Source organism: Myotis nattereri, assembly GCF_964212035.1.
Source record: "Myotis nattereri genome assembly, chromosome: 3".
In the NCBI taxonomy this organism is placed as follows: Eukaryota; Metazoa; Chordata; class Mammalia; order Chiroptera; family Vespertilionidae; genus Myotis; species Myotis nattereri.
In genome coordinates this window covers 113938206-113953492 of record NC_138077.1, presented here as the reverse complement: position 1 = coordinate 113953492, position 15287 = coordinate 113938206, and the positions used below count along the sequence as shown (strand labels likewise).

At 44.3% G+C, this 15287-nt stretch overlaps 1 protein-coding gene across 1 annotated transcript in view; it reads right to left on the bottom strand.

Annotated features, from left to right (window-relative positions):
- The window catches only part of ATR (ATR checkpoint kinase), a 199601-nt gene that overhangs the window by 170605 nt on the left and 13709 nt on the right, over nucleotides 1–15287 (bottom strand). The window lies entirely within an intron of this gene.

Sequence of the window (15287 nt, the reverse complement as noted above, 5' to 3'; positions counted from 1 at the left end):
ATCTTAAAACATACATTCTTGTTACATTTAAATAATCCATAAGGGTGATATGCCGGAAACCAATTCCAGCATGTACAGCAAGGCTGAATCATCTGGAGTGGCTGAAGGGCATTTCCCCAAACCTGAAAAGGGATAATTGATTGCTGCCAGATAGCTCAGGGCATCTTAATCTACATGTTATTGCCTCCTACTGGCAAAACACCTGAACAGCTGGAGGCATTTCCTCAAATCTGACAAAGGACTGTGTACATAACCCTACCCTTTGAAGTGTATATCTCCACCTTGCCTCAGGACAATTTGTGTTAATAAAAAGCATGGGGTCCTGAAACGAGGAGAGCTTAGCTTCTTTTCTTTTTTTTAAAATAATTTTTATTTTTTGAAGTATTACAAAGAGTATTACATATGTCTCCTTTTTCCCCCCCTTGACATTCCCCTGGCCCCCACCCCCTAGTGTCTTGTGTCCATTGGTTATTCTTATATGCATGCATATAAATCCTTCGGTTGATCTCTTAACCGCCCCCAAACCCTCCCCAGGCTTCCCACTGTAGTTTGACAGTCTGTTCAATGCTGCTCTGCCTCTGCATCTACCCCTGTTCATCAGTCTATACTGGTCCCCATTATCTGTCCCAACCTTACTGGAGCCGTCCCAACCTCACCGGGGCCGTCCGGACCTCACTGGGGCCATCCCTACCTCACCGGGGCTATCCCTACCTCACCGGGGCCGTTTCAACCTCACAGGGGACATCCCGACCTCACCAGGGCCATCTCGACCTTGCCGGTGCCGTACACCGCCAGGGTCGTACATCGCCAGGGTCCTTTCGGCCTCACCGGGGCCGTCCCAACCTCACCAGGGCCGTTTCGGCCTCACCAGGGCCGTTTCAACCGGTGAGGTTGGGACGGCCCTGGTGAGGTTGGGACGGCCCTGGTGAGGTTGAAACGGCCCCGGTGAGGTTGAAACGGCCCTGGTGAGGTTGGGACGGCCCCGGTGAGGCTGGGACAGCCCCGGTGAGGCCGAAAAGGCCCCGGTGAAGTTGGAATAGCCCTGGGGAGGTTGAGAGCTTAGTTTCTTAAGCTAGGCTCCTCTGACCCCCAAATGCCTTTCAAATTATGCTTCGTCTCTGGACTCTTTAAGTTACACACAGCCCTTTCTCCAGATTGCTGAACCCTTCAAAATGCTGGAACAAGAACCCAGGCAAGATCCCCTGCTTCAAGGAACTCAGATTAGTTGCTGGGGTGAAGACAGGAAGGCACACAAATAATTGTAACCAAGTGTCATATACAACCGAAGTAGGAAATAATTGACTCTGTCTAGAGGAAGGCCGTGCTGACAAAACAGCTCAGGATGTATTGGTAAACTGGTCATTTATATATTCCATATAAGTAACAATTTATAACTTCTATATCACTGTAAAGTGCACATATATTTTCCCCATTATTATCTCAAATAATGCTAAAAGAAGAAGTAAGATTGTTTTCTTTATTATTTAACCACAAAGTCCAATCCTAACTGATTGCATAAAGGACGCATGGTGTTTAGTGCTTAAGTGCTATTAAATAATTGGTCCTGGCACACAGTGAATAGTCAAAAAGACATTTGTTGAATGAATGAATGAATGAATGAATGACTTATAGGAATCTTCTTGGATTATGTGGTTCCTTAATTTTTAATATATAACCTTCTGGACCTATGGAGTTTGGGGTTATTCCCTGCCAGTAGACCATGGGAGACTGTTTTGTTTCTGCATGTAACCACTGCAGCATCTAGAACTGTGTCTTGCTTAACACCAACAAACAACTACTAAGTTGCTGAATTTAACAAATGTTTACAAAGTAGAGGCCCGGGGCATGGTATCCCTTGGCCTGGCCTGTGGGGATCAGGCTGAAGCCAGCTCTCTGACATCACCCAAAGGGTCCTGTATTGCAAGGGCGCAGGCCAGGCTGAGGGACCCCACCAGTGCACAATCGGGGCCAGGGAAGGACCACAGGAGGGCTCCAGGGCATGCCCAGCCCATCTTGCCCAGTCCCGATTGGCCAGACCCCAGCAGCAAGCTAACCTACCGGTCGGAGCGTTTGCTCCCTGGTGGTCAGTGAGCATCATAGTGACTGGTCGAACAATCTAACGGTCGGACACTTAGCATATTAGGCTTTCATTATATAAGATAGCATAAACCCTGAATATATAGAATAAGCAAACAAGTAATTATAGTTGTACATGAAAGCAAAAAAACTCGGTGCTATATATTGTGGTGAGCTGGCACGGCCATGGCATACTCAGCCGCAGGGCACCTTATGTGCCATGCTAGCTCAGCCAGGTTCAGTGACCCTGAGAGGGGGCGGTGAAGGATGGAGAAAAGACAGACAAGAGAAGAAAGCTGGGTCTGGGTGGACGCTGTCCTCTCTGATGCAGAACCTCTCTGATGGAGAGCAAGCGACAGCACCACAGACTACAAGCTGTGTCTTTATTTTATAGCCAGATTCCACTAGGCAATGTGAGGGCGTGGTCAAGATGTTTACAACAATCTCATGGGTTTTTAATCTACTCAATTACATGCACCTGAACTCTATCAAGCCCACATCACTCCGGCACATGGGGCCACGTGTTCAGACCATAGGATCAAGCTTACAACTATAGCTGTTGGCTATAATTGTGCTGGGAGGGCTCTCCCCTCCAAGCTGGGACTTGCACATGGCAATGAGAGGACTGTGCCCTCTCATTAGTCCAAGGCTTGAACCTGTCCAAACACTGTAGCCGCTCTCCACAATATATCTTAATATTTAAACCAGCACTGGCCAATCTATAATAATAAAAGCGTAATATGCTAATTAGACTGGACAGCTGAATGACCTTCCAGACGTCCTTCTGGACTACTTTCTGGACAAAGCCAGGGCTGCGAGGGCTAAGGCAGGCCGCCACGACTGCAAGGGCCAAGCCTCTTGCATGATTTTCATGCATCAGGCCTCTAGTAGATACATAATGTAAGCCACATGTGTTAAACCTTAAGTTTTCTAGTAGCCACAATAAGAATGTAAAAGAAACAGGCAATTTTAATGGCAGCAATATATTCAAAATTAATGCCACAATTTGGCTAACAGCTACCATATTACAGGACATTTCAGATTTAAATATAACCAAAAAAAAAATGTAAGTCTAAAATTACAAGGTGGAGAAACCAAGATGGTGGCATAGGTAAACACCGGAGATTGCTGCCTCGCACGACAACTTCAAAAATACAACTATAAGACGGAACGGACATCATCCAGAACCACAGGAAGGCTGGATTAGTGGAAATTCTACAACTAGAAGGAAAGAGAAAAGCATACTGAGACTCAGAGGAGGCACAGTGTGGAAGTAAAATACAAAGGTGCGGAGGTGCGTGCGGAGCGGGCTGGAGGCTGAGGGCGCAGTTGTCTTCTTCAATCGGGAGGGAGTCTCAGGCTCTGAGCTCCAGTTCCGGGCGAGTCTCTGGGGACCCAGACTCAAACGGGAGAAGCGGGACTTTCTGGCATAGGTCAAAACTCGAGGGCAGCTTTCTCTCCAAGGTACTTGCAGCGGTTGCTGGGACACTGAGAGGCAGAGCCTCTGGGGACAGGACTGAGAGCAGCCATAACTGCTCACTCCTGCCTGGCCGGTTGATCCCCTGGGACCCGCCCTGCCCAAGCCCTGCACAGAGGTATTTGCTGGATAGCCTCAGGCAAAGGCTAGATTAGCACCTCCCTAGAGGACAGAAGTTCTCCCACTGCAGACACAGCTGATTCTCACAGCCAGTGGCCTGGAGGTCAAATCCCCCCCAGTGTCACCTACAACAATCAAGGCTTAACTACAACAACACTGAGCACAAAGACCACTAGGGGGTGCACCAAGAAAGCATAAAAAATGTGGAGACAGAGAAACAGGACACAAATGACAGAAATGGAGGAAAGCAAAATGCTGGATATAGAGTTCAAAACCACACTTTTAAGGTCTCTCAAGAACTGTCTAGAAGCCACCAATAAATTTAGTAAGGCCCTCGAAAAGACTGGTGAGACCGCCGATAAATATAGTGAGATCCTCAAGAAATCTAATGAGACCCTCGAGGTTGTGATAAAGGACCAACTAGAAGTTAAGCATACACTGACTGAAATAAAGAATATTATAGACTCCCAACAGCAGACCAGAGGAGCGCAAGAATCAAGTCAAAGATTTGAAATGCGAAGAAGCAAAAAACACCCAACCGGAAAAGCAAAATGAAAAAAGAATCCAAAAATACAAAGATAGTGTAAGGAGCCTCTGGGACAGCTTCAAGCATACCAACATCCGAATTATAGGGGTGCCAGAAGATGAGAGAGAGCAAGATATTGAAAACCTATTTGAAGAAATCATGGCAGAAAACTTCCCCTACCTGGTGAAAGAAATACACTTACAAGTCCAGGAAGCGCAGGGAACCCCAAACAAAAGGAATCCAAAGAGGACCACACCAAGACACATCAAAATTAAAATGCCAAGGGCAAAAGACAAAGAGAGAATCTTAAAAGCAGCAAGAGAAAGAAAGGCAGTTACCTACAAGGGAACACCCATACGACTGTCAGCTGATTTCTCAACAGAAACTTTGCGGGCCAGAAGGGAGTGGCAAGAAATATTCAAAGTGATGAATACCAAGAACCTACAACCAAGATTACTTTACCCAGCAAAGCTATCATTCAGAATTGAAGGTCAGATAAAGAGCTTCACAGATAAGGAAGAGCTAAAGAAGTTCATCACCACCAAACCAGTATTATATGAAATGCTGAAAGGTATCCTTTAAGAAGAGGAAGAAGAAAAAGGTAAAGATACAAATTATGAACAACAAATACACATTTACCAACAAGTGAGTCTAAGAATCAAGTGAATAATCTGATGAACAGAATGAACTGATGATTATAATAGAATCAGGGACACAGAAAGGGAATGGACTGACTATTCTTGGGGGGGGGGGGGCGGGAGGAGTGTGGGGGATGCGGGAAGAGACTGGACAAAAATCGTGCACCTATGGATGAGGACAGTGGGTGGGGAGTGAGGGCGGAGGGTGGGGTGGGAACTGGGAGGAGGGGAGTTATGGGGGGGGGCGGGGAAAGAGGAACAAATGTAATAATCTGAGCAATAAAGATTTAATTTAAAAAATAAAATAAAATAAAATTACAAGGTAACATAAACTGTTTTAGACAATGTCAAAATATTTTATCATAAACCAAGTGTAATTCAGTGTCATTTAAAAAACAGAATGAGAAGGCGTATGGGGAGAGGAACTAGTACTATGTGGTGGTCAGTTTCCTATAAAGCTTAACTGCGTATAAAAATAATGCATTCATGTGTTATTTTCAAAAATGATGAATTATCATTCATTAGGTGAACTATCAAAATAAATAAACCTCATGGGAGACTAAGCCTTTCTTATTTTGCAACCTCTACCATGGAAGTGAGCTAAAACAGTTACTTTTTCAAAAATATACTGTACCAGATTTCCAAGCAAGATGGCAGTGTAGGTAAATGGGATACTCGCCTCCTCCAACAACCACATCAAAATTACAACTAAACTACAGAACAACTATCATTCAGACCTGCCTGAAATCTGGCTGAGTGGAAGTCCTACACCTAGGGAATTAAGCCACATGAAAACTGATAGAAGGAACAGAGAAGCAGAACAGGTTGGTCCTACACTCACGTGTGGTGGATAAATACTGGGAGGGGTATCTTGGCTACAGAGTTCTACCCAGTCCAAGGTTCCAGTGCTGGGAAGAAAGGTCCCCATAACTTTTGGCTGTAAAAACCAGAGGGGATTGTGGCTGAGTGACACAAAGGCTGCTGGAGTCCCAGGCAATTCCTCTTAAAGTGCCCATTAATGAACTTACTTGGACTTACTTCCTCTGAGCTCCAACATAGGGGCAGCAGCTTAAATGGCATCAGGGACATAAGGTGAGAAACTGAATTGTCTGGCATTGGGATGAGAAATGGGGGGCAGAGGGAGAGCAGCTTTCTCCCATACATAAGTGCTGGCAGAGGTCATTGTTCCTTTGATGAACCCTACCCCCACAGAGTCAACAGGTGGGCACCATATGTGAGAATCTATCAACTTGGCTCACACTGTTCATCCCATTCTGGTGATTCCCTGAAGCCCAGCCTCACTCAACTTTCAGGCCCATCCAACCTGTTTGCAGTGGCTTTTCCGTATTAATGACCTGTCTTGACTCATGCTTCAGATTTTCTAAAATTTCTCAAACAAATAGCATCTGGCCCCTTACCTGTCACTAAGTACCCCCAGGCCCAGCACTAGCAGCAGCTGCCCTTGTTTTACACATTGGCCTCACTGAGCACTTCCAAGCCCAGCACAAGTAGCAGCCATCTGCAAAATTGATTTGTAGCTCATGTCGGGTGGCCCTGGGCAAGACACAGGTGGCGGCTAACCTTACCCTGAGCCTCCTGGGAAGCCACAGAACCAGCGCACCCAGTGGACAGCTTCTGACCACTTTGTAACACCACCACTCAGCTACCTGCATAAGTAACACACTCAAGAGGTGGACTCAGTGGGCCCCAGTGCTCTGTTGAAGTAAGTCCTGCTCTGTGGAGAAGACATCTGTATAGCTGATTCACCAGGGTGGTCAGAAGTCAGTGGTTACAGCCATCTTTGCAGCTAATTGGTCTGGGAGTAAATCCCTCCCATTGGTGTGGCAACAGCAATCAAGGCTCAACTACAGAGTGATGTCAAAGGATTGGTGGCATGAGAGATCCCCTTAGCTTCCCACAACGAAACTTTAACAACTTAATAAACTATAACTCAACAAACACTTCCCTGCTCAATATAGAGGCACATTGAGAAACTCGTGCACTGAAGCATCTAAATGTGGGAAACAAGAATAAATCGGGAGGCAAGAAGGAAGGAAAGCTCAGATAATGGATGAAGCCCTGCAGCCAGGAGCTCATGGCTCAGTCTAGAGAGGAGAGGAAGCCAGCGGCACTTCCTTCAGCTAGGAGGAACAGAGGGTGTTGGTGGGCACTACAGCAGGTGAGTGGTGCAAACTGCAACTAAGCCAGCTGAGACAACTAGATAAGGACAGAGCACAAGGGTTCTTGGGTGGTGATTTCAGACAAAAAAATAAATTAAAAAAATGGAGCCACAGAGCCCTGCCACCACTAGGACTCCAAAACTCACCTTCATTGCCCTTGGTGTCAGATTGAGGAGTACATTATCTGTAAACCAAGAGCTACTGCAGCAGAAATGCTTTCTCCCTCTGTGATTGATACCTAGTTAAGGGGCATGGGGCAGGGGACCCTGCAGAGGTTTGGGGTGGTTATTATAGGGAGGGAAAAACAAACTCCAAACTAAGCAGCACAGCTATACTAATGGAAGCCTGATGGAAGCCTTGGAAGTCAACTCTGGGAGGTCACAGAGGTAAAAATCTTGTGATGCAGCACCACCTGCTGGAAAATACTAGAAAGACCTTCTCAGAAAAAGCAGCTAGAGAAAGGCCAATGATACATAGATGTTTAGACAGAGGAGACCAGCAAATACCATGAATAACAAACGGTAATGAGGAAGCTCAGAAAGAAAATGAAAAATTTCCAGAAAATAAACTGGTACACATGGGAATATGTCATATAAATGACAGAGATGTCAAGATTGCAATTCTGAAAATACTCAATGAGATGTGAGAAAATACATGCAGGCAAGTCAATGCAGTTAGAAAACAAATCAGAGATTTAAAATGGGGCAGAGTAAGTGGAAGCTACACTGACATTCTCCCAGGACCAAACTGGAAATACAACTGAAATACAGAAAAAAACACCCTGAAAAATCAACTGAAGACTAGCTGGAGAGAACCCTGATAACCAAAGACGGAAAGTGGAAACCACATAGAGACTACAGAGGCACAAAAGAGCTGGCAGGGTTCCCACGGACAAAAATTGAATTTCTGGAGAATTATCTCAGCTGTGGGGGGTTCCCACTGAGAACTCTGGGATCTAAACCCTAAGCTGAGACCCCCAACAGAGTGCACCAGAACTGAGAAAGGTGGCCACATGACACCTGACTGTGAAAAGCAGCAGGGTTGCTGTCTACCAACCAGAGATGGCTGGAAATGCAGGTGAGAGGAGTTAGCTTGACACACAAGCAGGCAGGGGAGGAGTCCAGAGGAAAACAAAGGCAAGTGGAAAGTAGGCAGGGGCAGACACAGAACTTTGAGCAAGCCTAACCACAGAAACCAACCATGCAGAAATAGCAGGGTGTTTTTATACCGGGAGCCGGTCCATCCTTGCTGTTTCAAGGGACCTGGCATATATGGCATATTGTTCTTAATATGTTTGCTCACCTTCTTGGCACTGTGTGTTTTAACCAAGGTCACCTCTCTGAGAAAGGTTGTTTCCCCAGGTAGGGATTTTTCCCTGAAGTTAGGGAGGGAATAAAACCCCTTAACTAAGTGCCAGGCGGGTAATTAATCACTTTAACTACGAACAATCATACTTAAGCTACATAATCTTTACTCCCTGGAATGGAGATAAGAAACGCCCTAACCTTTGGAATAGAGATTGATAGGATTGGAATCAACTGGTATAAATACAGATGTAACAAGACAACAGGACACAGAACCTAGACACAGAACCTACACAGAACCTAGAGACAGAAGAACTTCGCTGGAGAGAACATGGCAAAAGATCCTGGACAGAAACTGGAGACAGAACCTAGAGACAGAACCTAGCGAGAGAACCTGGCTGAAGAACCTAGAGACAGAACCTGGCTACAGAACCTGGATAGAACATGGCAAGAGAACCTGACTAGAACCTGGTGACTGAACCTGGCTGGAGAACCTGGACAGAACCTGGCTGGAGAACCTAGCGAGGGAACATGGCTACAGAACCTGGCTGGAGAACCTGGAGAACCTGGCTGGAGAACCTAGCAAGACAACATGGACACAGAACCTGGCTGGAGATCCTAACCAGAACTTCGCTGGAGATCCTGACCAGAACTTGGCTAGAGATCCTGGCTAGGCTGCTTGATCAACTGAACGCTGTTTCCATGTCATTCCTTCTTCGCCGACTCCGTCCACACCTTTGGGGACCCCTAGACCTGCTGGGGCTGGACCCCAGCATCTGGCACCCAAACAGGGACCCCTAGGTAAGCCCCACTCTCGGGATGGATAGGACTTCACCGTAGGAAGAGGGTGGATAGTCTTCGCCGACTCCGTCCACACCTTTGGGAACCCCTGGAACAGGATTCCCCTAAGTAAGTCCCCCCCCCATTGAGAACCCCACACTTAGGATGAATAGGACTCCACCAGGGTACTGCAGACCCTCCTATAGAGGATAAGTAGGGTAAGAAGGTGGATAGTACAGAACTTAGATTGAGAAGATGTGCCATACTGAGTCCAAAGAAGAAGACTCTGTATTGATTCTTAGATTGAGAAGATGTGCCATACTGAGTCCAAAGAAAGAAGACTCTGTATTGATCTTTTAACACATATGCTTGCTAGCAGAGGAATTAAGGTTTCTCCCAGTCAGACAGAACATTTTATACAAGAAGTATGTCCATACTTTTCTGAGGAAGGAAAGGTAAATGTAAAGGCATGGGAGGAGGTAGGCCCAAGGAGCCTTATCCTTAACCCCACTGCAGCCTTTCCACCCCGGGAAAGTGCAGGATTGGCAAGCTCTCCCTAGGGTGATAGATCAGGACTCAGGTAATAGCGGAAAGCACCAATCCTACTCTTAAAATGGATACAAGAGAGCATTTGGGGTTTTTCTTTTTAATGCCTGCTTTTAAAAAATAAAAAAGGGGGAATTTGCCAGGAGCCGGTCCATCCTTGCTGTTTCAAGGGACCTGGCATATATGGCATACTGTTCTTTTTTTTTTTTTTTTTAATATATTTTATTGATTTTCCACAGAGAAGAAGGGAGAGGGATAGAGATTAGAAACATCGATGAGAGAGATTGATCAGCTGCCTCCTGCACGCCCCCCAGTGGGGATGTGCCTGCAAACAAGGTACATGCCCTTGACCGGAATCGAACCCGGGACCCTTCAGTCCGCAGGCCGACGCTCTATCCATTGAGCCAAACCGGTTCGGCCATACTGTTCTTAATATGTTTGCTCACCTTCTTGGCACTATGTGTTTTAACCAAGGTCACCTCTCTGAGAAAGGTTGTTTCCCCAGGTAGGGATTTCCCCCTGAAGTTAGGGAGGGAATAAAACCCCTTAACTAAGTGCCAGGCGGGTAATTAATCACTTTAACTACGAACAATTATGCTTAAGCTACATAATCTTTACTCCCTGGAATGGAGATAAGAAACGCCCTAACCTTTGGAATAGAGATTGATAGGATTGGAATCAACTGGTATAAATACAGATGTAACAAGACAACAGGACACAGAACCTAGACACAGAACCTACACAGAACCTAGAGACAGAAGAACTTCGCTGGAGAGAACATGGCAAAAGATCCTGGACAGAAACTGGAGACAGAACCTAGAGACAGAACCTAGCGAGAAAACATGGCAAAAGATCCTGGACAGAAACTGGCCACAGAATCTAGCGAGAGAACCTGGCTGAAGAACCTAGAGACAGAACCTGGCTACAGAACCTGGATAGAACATGGCAAGAGAACCTGACTAGAACCTGGTGACTGAACCTGGCTGGAGAACCTGGACAGAACCTGGCTGGAGAACCTAGCGAGGGAACATGGCTACAGAACCTGGCTGGAGAACCTACAGAACCTGGCAATAGAACCAGGCAAGAGAACCCAACCATGCTGATCAACTGAACGCTGCCTCTGTGTCATTCCTTCTTCGCCGACTCCGTCCACACCTTTGGGGACCCCCTGGACCTGCTGGGGTTGGACCCCAGCATTTTTAGACTCAGAGTAGGAGGTATGTGAATCTAGGGAGGGGCTGAAATGACTGTGTAGAAATAGGGAAAGTCCAGGTCCCTTGCTTGGCAAGAGTGACATGGGGAAAACAAAGGACAAGGAAGTAGCTGCCAATCTATATATATAAAAGCCTAAGCAACCATTACGACTGGTCGACCGGTTGCTATGACACACATTGACCACCAGGGGGCAGAGGCTCAATGCAGGAGCTACCCCCTGGTGGTCAGTGTGCTCCCACAGCCAACCTCCTGCGGTCCCCCCACCAGCCCAGCCAGCCCCAATTGGCCCTGATCTGGACTGGGCAAGAGGGCCCTATCAGCCCTGATCACCAGCCAAGCCAAAGGACCTCACCCATGCACGAATCTGTGTACCGGGCCTCTAGTAGATATATAAACCACTAGACTAAAAGGCTTCAGTGGGTAACCCACTATAGGGTCCTCTCTCCTTTTGGGGAGTCTTAATCTGCTTGCAATAAATTTTCACACTTTGCTTAAAAGCTTTTGGTCTGCAATTTTATCCTTCAATTTCATTAGACACAATACCAGGAAGAACTTCAGCTCACCTTTCCAGATATCATGGGCATCCTCTTAAAGGGCCAATGCACAAAATCTCATGTGAAACCACTCACCTTGAGCTCCAGCAGAGGGAGGGCAGAGTGCACTGGAACTGTGTGAGCAGACCAGTGATGGTGGCTCTGGGTTGGAGCTTGGAGGGTAGACATCACATATTCCTGTTTTGAGTCATTCCCTCATGGGAGAGAGGGCATCTTTCACAGGCAGACCTGTCCTATCCAGGCGGTTTTTGCCATGGGGGAAGAGTTGCCATACACTATTGGAAAATCCCTTGCCCGGCCTGTAGAGTTTGTGAGGCATATTAAGAGACTGAGAATAAAAATTAGCTTCCAGGCAGAAGCAGCTGCTTGACCCTATTGGAAAACCTCTTGCCCCACCTGTGGATGATTGCCTTAGCAGGGCTCTCGAGGCTGTAAGAGCAGATTAGGGGACCTGAAAATCGGGTCAACGAATCAAAAGATAGGGTAGAAAAATATCACGGAGAGAACCAAAAAGAAAAAAACAGTTACATAACAGGAGGACAGCTTAAGGGAGCTGTGGGACAATGTGAAATCTAAAAATGTTCACATAATAGGAGTGCCAGAAGAGAAAGAAAGAGATCAATGGATAGAGAATATGTTTGAAAAAATAATGAGAGAAAACTTACCTAACCTGGTGAAGGAAAAAGTCAGAAGTCCAGGAGGCACAGAGAGTCCCAAGCAAGAAGAACCCAAACAGGCTCCAACCTAGACACATCATAATTAAAGACGAAGAGAGACTCTTAAAGGCAGCAAGAGAAAAGCAAACTGTTACCTACAAAGGAGCTCCCATTAGGCTGTCAGCTAATTTCTCATCGGAAACTCTACAGGTCGGAAGAGAATGGCATGAAGTCCTCAAGGTAATGAAAAGCAAGGATCTGAAACCAAGATTACTATGTCCAGCAAGGCTATCATTCAAAATAGATGGTTAAATATCGAGCTTCTGAGACAAACAAAGGCTAAAGAAGTTTATCACCACCAAACTAGCACTCCAAGAAATGCTAAAGGGCCCTAACCGGTTTGGCTCACTGGATAGAGAGTCAGCCTGGGGACTGAAGAGTCCCAGGTTTGATTCCGGTCAAGGGCATGTACCTTGGTTGCAGGCACATCTCCAGTAGGGGGTGTGCAGGAGGCAGCTGATCGATGCTTCTCTCTCATCGATATTTTTAACTCTCTATCCCTCTCCCTTCCTCTCTGTAAAAAAATCAATAAAATATATTTAAAAAAATGCTAAAGGGACTGCTGTAATGAAAAGAAGAAATAAAGAAACCTAAGCATACAGAATTAAAATGGCAATAAGTACCTATTGATAATAACCTTAAATATAAATGGATTAAATGCTCAAATCAAAAGACATAGGATACCTGAATGGATATAAAAGAATGACCCAATTACATGGGGTCTATAAGAGACCCACCTCAGAATAAAAGACTCACACAGGATGAGAGTGAAGGGATGGAAAAAAATTTTCCATACAAAGGTAAAAGAAACAAAAGTATCTGGAGTAGCAATACTCATACATACCTAACAAAATAGACTTCAAAATGAAGGCCATCACAAGAGACAACAGAGGTCACTACATAATACTTCAGGGATCGATCCAACAAGAGGATATAACCCTGGTAAACATATATGCACCCAATATAGAAGCGTATATATATATACACATATATATAACTTTTAGAGGACTGTAAGGGAGAGACTGACAACAATACAGTCATAGTACGGGACTTGAACACCCTGCTGACTTCATTGGATAAATCTTGCAGACAAAACTATTAATAAGGGAACAGTCACTCTAAAGAACACACTGAATCAGATGGATTTAATTGACATTTACGGAACATTTCACCCAAAGCTGCAGAATATACATTCTGCTCAAGTGCACATGGGTCATTCTCAAAGATGGACCACATGTTAGAACACAAAACAAGTCTCTACTAGTTCAAGAAGACTGAGATAATATTAAACATATTCTCAGATCACAATGGAATGAAATTAGAAATCAACTACAATAAAAACACCCAAAAACATTCAAACACATGGAGACTAAATAGCATGTTATTAAACAATGAATGGGCTACCAACAAGGTCAAGAAAGAAACCAAAAACTTCCTGGAATCAAACAAAAATGAACACATGACAACCCCAAATCTCTGGGACACAACAAAAGCAGTCGTGAGAGAAAAGATCATAGCACTACAGGCCTACCTAAAAAAAAAAAAGAAAGAAAGAAAGAAAAGAGAAGAGAAAGAAAAATTCATAATCAACTAACCCTACAACTTAAAGAATTAGAAAGAGAACAACAACAAAAAAACAAAGTAGAAAGAAGAAAAAAATAAAGATTGGAGCAGAAATAAATGACATAGAGATTTAAAAAACAGTAAGAAAGATTAATAAAACCAAGAGCTGATTCTTTGAAAAGATAAAGAAGTCTGATGAACCCTTAGCCAGACTCATCAAGAAACAAAGAGAGTGGACCCAAATAAATAAAATCAGAAACGAAAGCAAAAAATAAGAACTGACACCACAGAACTACACAAAGGATTGTAAGAAAATACTATGAACTATATGCCAACAAGCTAGAAAATGTGGATGAAATGGACAAACTTCTAAAAAAAAATACAATCTACCAAAACTGAATCAAGAAGAATCAGAACACATGAACAAGCCAATAACAACTGATGAAATAGAAGCAATAATCAAAAAATTCCCAGCAGCCCAGCTGGCATGGCTCAATGGTTGAGCATCAACCTATGAACCAGTAGGTCACAGTTCAATTCCTGGTAAGGGCACATGCCCGGGTTGCAGGCTCAATCCCCAGTAGGAGGAGGCAGCCAATCAGTAATTCTCTCTCATCATTGATGTTTCTATCTCTCCATCTCCCTTCCTCTCTGAAATCAATAAAAGCATATTTTTTCTTAAGAGAAAAAAAGCTCCCAGCAAACAAAAGCCCTGGTCCGGAGGGCTTCACAGGAGAGTTTTATCAAACATTCAAAGAAGAACTAACACCTATAACTCCTCAAACTATTCCAAAAAAAAATCCCAAAGGAAGGAACACTTCTGAGCTCTTATTATGAGGCCAACATTTATTCTAATTCCAAAACCTGATAAAGGCACTATAGAGAAAGAGAATTACAGGCTAATATCCCTGATGAACAGAGATGCTAAAATTCTGAACAAAATATTAGCAAACTGGATCCAGTAATATATCAAAAAGATCATACACCATGATCAAGTGGGATTTATTCCAGGGATGCAAGGCTGGTACAATATCTGCAAATCAAGAAATGTAATACATCACATAAACAAATTGAAAGACAAAAATCACATGAACATATCAATAGACACAGAAAGAGCATTCGACAAAATCCAATACCCATTTTGATAAAAACTCTCACCAAAGTGGGAATAGAGGGAGCAGAACTCAACATGACAACGGCCATATATAACAAACCTATAGCAAACATCATAATCAATTGGCAAAAACAAAAATCCTAAGAACAGGAACAAGACAGGAGGAATGTCTGCTTTCACCACTCTTATTCAACATACTAATGGAAGTCTAGCCAGAGTGATCAGATAAGAAGAAATACAAGGCATCCAAATTGGAAAGGAGGAAGTAAAACTCTCATTATTTGCAGATGACATATTGTACATAGAAAAACCCTAAAGATTCCAACAAAAAACTACTAAATTTAATAAATGAATTTGGCAGTATAGCACAATACAACACCCAAAAATCGATGGCTTTTTTTTATACACCAAGAATGAATTCTCAGAAAGAAAAACTAAACAAACAATACCATTTACCATTGCAACAAAAAAATAAAAA